Source organism: Penaeus japonicus, unplaced genomic scaffold, assembly GCF_977035675.1.
Source record: "Penaeus japonicus unplaced genomic scaffold, GWHDUDI00000001_assembly GWHDUDI00000014, whole genome shotgun sequence".
In the NCBI taxonomy this organism is placed as follows: Eukaryota; Metazoa; Arthropoda; class Malacostraca; order Decapoda; family Penaeidae; genus Penaeus; species Penaeus japonicus.
The window spans coordinates 1,758,758-1,765,081 of record NW_028234416.1 but is presented as its reverse complement, the minus strand read 5'-3'; the positions used below and the strand labels follow the sequence as shown (position 1 = coordinate 1,765,081).

General features: G+C 43.3%; 1 pseudogene; it reads right to left on the bottom strand.

Moving 5' to 3' along the window:
* Positions 1 to 1,941: 1,941 nt before the first annotated feature.
* Positions 1,942 to 2,987, bottom strand: LOC147470472 (uncharacterized; annotated as a pseudogene).
* Between the last annotated feature and the right edge of the window lie 3,337 nt (positions 2,988 to 6,324).

Here is a 6,324-nt window from a genome sequence, read left to right as displayed (position 1 = left end):
TCACTGAAACGTTTGAACAAGCTTTTTACCTGCTTTTGTTGTTCAGACTTTAGAGTTTCACTCACGTCCACATCGTCGCCGGTCTCGGTTTGACATGACTATGCAGTGGTGGGTCCATCGTCAAATGCACTTTCTGCAATCACTGCAGCGGCGCATATGGATGCTGCTGCGGATGTATTGACAAGACTCGAAAATTTCTGTGAAAAGAAAGCTTTAACATATGCCAGATATCGCTGTTGTTGAGGAGACCACCTGCCCGTTAGGTCTCTTTCGCCATAGGACACACATCCGATGCCAGCTGTAAAGTATTCATTTCACATATTGATGTGGAACCTTTTGTATTGATTCCCCACCTATACTACATAATTATTATCAGATATTCTATTTACGATATCATAAGGACCATTCCACTGTGCCATCAACTTGTTGTGAGAAGTGGGTAAGAGAAGAAGGCACTTATCACCGACTTTGAACTGACGTACCTTTGTATTCTTGTCGTAATAAGCCTTCTGCACTATCTGTGCTTTCAACAGTTCTTGCTTGGCTAATTCACAAGTAGACTGGAGACGATTTCCCAGATCAATGACATAGGTATATGTTGACTTGACCTCTGCGTTGTCGTCCTATAGCTCCCGAAAAATTTGAAGAGGTCCCCTCACAGCTCTTCCATGCATGAGTTCGAAGGGCGAGAACTTTAAAGAACTTTGCGGACCTTCTCTATACGCGAACAGTAGCGGTGCGATATAGCGTGGCCATTCTTTCGGCTGCTCTGCTGCCATTCTCCTGAGCATTCTCTTCGGCGTGCCACTGAATCTTTCACAGAGACATTACACATCGGACGATATGGAGTCGTTCTTAGTCCCTTTATCGACAATAAACGAAGCACTTCTTCCAACATCACTAAGGTGAACTGTGTCCCTCTGTCACTCAATACTTGCCAGGGAATTCCGATCCTGCAGAAAATTTCCACCATGGCTTCGGCGATGGTAACAGCATCTATATTCTTGAGTGGCGCTGCTTCTGGCCATCTCTTACTGAAATCCACTAGCGTGAGGATGTACTTGGAACCATCACTCGCCCTCGGGTGGATTGGTCCGACGATGTCGACGGTGACTCTATCGAAGGGCTTGGAGATCAGCGGCATAGGCTTCAGCGGTACAGGTTTCAAGTGTCCACGGTCACTAGTCTTTTGACAAATATCACATGAGCGAACTAACCTGGCAATCTCCTGACCCATGTCAGGTCAAAATAATTCCGTCTGAATACGGTCAAGGGTTTTCTTCTGACCCATGTGACCTCCGAGAGCAGATTGGTGAAAACAGCAACACGATACCTCGCAGTAACGACGAATTGAAGACGCTCCTCTCCATGTTGCGTTAGAACCCTCCGGTAAATCCTCTTGTTTTTCACAATAAAACACGATTCTTCCCCATGTGACGTACTTAGAGACTTCGTCAACTTGCTTCGCACCGATTCTAACGAGGGATCACTCTCTTGCTCCTGTACAATATCTTTCTTGGCAATTTACCAAATCACTTACCGACGTCAAAGGAGTAACTTCTTCCTTCATTTTCACCATGCCTCTCGTAACAGCCGCAGCACCAGTTTGCGTTGCAGCATCAGCAGCACAACTATTCCTCACCCCTTTGATGTTTCCGATGACGACATCGAAGATCAGGTTGACCATCACGGCCGCCATAATTCGCCCTGTAAAGAACGGACTCTCTACGTGTATGGTTGCCTCTGAGACATTAACCAGAGATCCATCGATCATTTTAACATTAATTCTCCTCCCGGTATTTTGTTGTGGTAGGACATGACTTTGTTTCATAACATACCCCAACGAACCGTTGTCTCGAAGAACACTTACCCGAACACCACCTACTGACCCTGACTGAGGAGAGAGTTCTACTTCGCAGGATCTGTAGAGGTGGCAGATAGTCATATGTTGTGTACCCGGGAAATGTCTTTAATTTCTGACTTCTTGGGAAAATGGGGCCATTGGGGCGGTTCATCTTCCTCACTCATACGGGCGGCCGCACCTTTCTGCCGGAAACCCTGAGTTTCCTGATTCACCGCTCGCCACGGATGTTTGTGTGGTTGCTGGAGTGGTATATTCGGCTGTGCTTTCGTCTGCAAATACTGACTCTTATGATTTAGGGTAGGTTGAAACTTCTGTTGCTGTTGCAAAGGTATTTCTTGCCTTCCTTTCTGTTGCTGGCCGACTGAAGAGGCCGGCTTTTTCCATATGATACCCATATGCAGAAAAGTGGGCATCCGCCTTCTCAGCCATCTGCTCTGCAGTCTTAATCTTGTGGATCTTGAACTGTGCCCGAGGTCCAGAGGGCATAACTTTTCTAGCTGAGTACGTATCATCAAATCCCTGAAACCTTCCTTTGAGTTAGGCGTCCCATCCTTCTCCTGCCACTAATCAAAGTAGCTTGCCAAGCGAACCAGGAACTGAGCGTCAGTCTCCTTATCTTGCATCTTCGCCCGGCTGAACTGAAGTTTCGCGTCGTCAACCGTCAACCCGTCCGCCCTCATCAACGCCGACTTCATTGACGCGTATGTTTTGTCGCTCGCGTCGAGACGATGGAGGATTTCCAAAGGTTTCCTATCAAATAGACTCTGGAAATGAAGCTTCTTCGCGGCTTCATCTAACTGATAGAGATCAGCAAGATCTTCAAACTTCTGAACGTATGGTTCGATTCGCTCACTTTCTTTGAACACAGCTAACCGTCTGCGCATGAGCCATGTCCAGCTGATGCCGGCGAATTCTCTCCTCTTCCTCCATCTGCAACTGCTGCATCCTCAGCTTGTTTTTTTCGCTGCCTATCCCGTTCTTCTCGTTCCTCTTTCTCACGCTAACGTTGGCTCGCTCGTATTTCTCGCTCCTCCGCCTGACGTTTGCTCACGTAATCTACGATAGCCACCGCATCTTCAAGACCCATCAGCTTAGCCTCTTTTACGAAAGTTTCTGTAGACATTTTTGCTGATGTAAAAGTTAAATGCTCCCCCAAAAATGTCATACGAACTACTCACTATAGAATCACCATGAGCTAAGGGAAACCACCATCAACCTCCTCTCTCTGTTTCTATTTTAATTGCTACTCTCGTGTCAAGTCCCTGTACGGTCGCCACTTGTCAAAGTTCTTATCAAAGATTGGTGTAAGCATCAGGATTCATGCTGAAGTATGGTAATTCTTAGAATTGTTACGTATATATAGTTTTCATCTTTTATAACTTATTCGTGTTCCTGGTTATTTTTTCATTCTTGATAAGATCTGACAATTTATTAATTTATTCACATTATAAGTTGTTCATTTGTTATTAACTCAATCTATATCCTAGCATAATTCCATTTGAGATATATTCATTATTCAAATTGATATTATCATCCTTTATGGTACTTAAGACACAGGGCGATCACTCACTAGCCGGCTATTCATTTTCTATTTTAATCTGATAATTGCGGGATTACTCACTGTTTTGCGTTTTTTTTTTTTCTTTCTACTTATCTTGTATATACGGCTAAGATACTTTGAGTCTATGTGGTGGCGGGGATGCAACTGCAGGTCGTCCGTCAGCAATAATTTTCCTGCAATTTCTTGTTCGATTCTCAAGAAGTCGCCGCGTTTTCTATTGTCTCCTTGTGAGTAGCCAGTGTCGTCTTGACTGGCTGTGACTCGTGCCCACCTGCCCGATTGTCACGCACATGCGCAATACCCTACACTGGTAGGAGTCGCTGACGTTTCCATGGCAACGCATATTTGTCAGGTGTTCTATTTTTTCCGTTTTCATATACACATGAAAATGAACACCTGGACATATATCTATCTATCTATCTATATATATATATATATATATATATATATATATATATATATATATATATATACCCACATAACACACACACACACACACGCGCGCACACACACACACACACGCGCACACACACACACACACACACACACACACATATATATATATATGGGAGATTTGCGGACTCGTAGGGACATCGTACCTTACAAGAGCGTAAACCGCTGTGACGTCTTATACAGCGAGACTTTTGAGTATCCGGCTCCAGGAGCAGTTTACTACTTGTAGAAAGAGACGTCACTGCCCTCACCATGTGACTCCCTACAGCAGTGGCTCCCAAATTAGGGGGTCAGGGGGGCGTGAAGTCATCTCTTCAAAAATCATTGTTTATTAAGAATCTCCCTCCATCTCATCTTCAGTACCCAATGACTGATTACATACTTTCATCGCTGTGAAGTATGCAATAGTTCGCTTTTGGCCCCTTCAACTGTTTCCGTTATTCAAATGGCCTGAGGCAGAGAAAGGGACACAAAGTTTCCAGTGTCAACACCGAAATGGGTCATAAGAAGAGGAGGCAGATCAGACAGATATCAGACAGAGGCAGAGAAGAGACAGAGAAAGCACTCTTCCGACGACAGAAGCACAGCTCGGGGGAGCGCCTTGACCTCGTCTCCCCCGAGGACGTTGACCTTAACTCTTTGATCTGAAAAGCGAACCCCTGGAGCAATAAAGTGTATCAGCGCGTCTCCATCACCAACTCAAGCCATGATCTCGAGGTCTAAGTCAGTACTACCGCCGGGCTTACATTGATAGCAGTGGTGCGTTACATTTGTGGCTAATATAAGGCACTGCTGCCATTAATGTAAGCTACTGCTGACACCAATGTAAGCCCGCGCTGCCAGCAATGTAAGCTCGGCAGTCGTACTGACATAGAACTCGAGATCCCGATTTGAGTTGGTGATGGAGACACGCTGATATACTTGCGCTTTATTACTCCAGGGGTTCTCCCCTTCAGATCAAAGAGTTAAGGTCAACGTCCTCGGGGGAGACGAGGTCAAGATACTCCCCCAAGCTGTGCTTCTGCCGTCGGAAGAGTGCTTTCTCTGTCTGTTCTCTGCCTATGTCTGATCTGCCTCTTCTTCTTATGACCCATTTCGGTGATGACACCGGCAACTTTGTGTCCCTTTCCCTGCCTCAGGCCATTCGACTAACGGACACAGTTGAAGGGACCAGAAGCGAACTATTGCATGCTACACAGCAATGAAAATACATATACAATCAATGGGTAATGAAGATGAGATGGAGGGAGATGTCTACAGATAACTCCTGCTATAACATATAAAGTGTAGTTGGGTCAATGAAGAGGTTCAACGGTGCCTCCGGTCTGGCACACATGTGGGTGTGTCAGCTGTGACCAGGTGAAGGTCGAGGCAGGAAGCAGGTGTGGGACAGTACTTCCGCTAGTTGCTAGGGAACAGTGTGTCTGAAGGAATTAAAATTACAAAGATTATATTACAACAAAATAATAATAGTAGTCCGGGAAATCAGTGGCTGACATCGCGTTTGGACACGTTAATATCACACTGAGAGAGAAAGAGAGATGGGACGATATATGTATATATATATATATATATATATATATATATATATATATATATATATATATATGTGTGTGTGTGTGTGTGTGTGTGTGTGTGTGTGTGTGTGTATGTGTGTGTGTGTGTGTGTGTGTGTGTGTGTGTATTACAGCACATTTACTTCCAGCTAAGGTTTCATGGCAAAATACGAAGTCGAACATTCATAGCAAGATATGTATAAGAATTTTTTGTAATCTCCATAGAAACAAATATTCCCAAAAGCTTTTAAGAATCTGAGGAATCTTATGACTTTTCTCTTAAACGAATAGAAACATAATTTTCACTGAGTAGAACCCATTAGATGCACCTCGTGCATATGCCTCTCAGTAGAGTAGCTTAGGTTAGAGTGATGGCGAAAATTATCACTATGAGGGTGATAATCTGAGTGATATCAAATATTATGAACATGGTAATAATATTGAATATCAGTATTATGGTAGTCAGATTAAATGTTGTTACGGTAATAATACTCAATATTGCCAAGATGATGTTAATGATATGATGAAGACAACAAAACACTGTAGTAATGATAATATTGTTAATAGTAATAGTAACGGTAACAACAGCAGTAGTGGTAGTATTAGTTGCTATCATTGTTATTGGTGATTGTATTATCTTATCTTGCTATCAACTTTTAGTAAAATAATCATTATCATTATCATTATTGCCATAACCACTATCATTGCCATCATTATCATAATTATAGTCATCATAATTATCATCTTCATCATCATCATCATCATCATCATCATCATCACCACCACAACCACCACCACCAATAGTATCACAGCATAATTATCATTATCATTGATATACTGCTATTACTGATACTACCACTGCTAGTGATAACATTAACAACAATGATAAT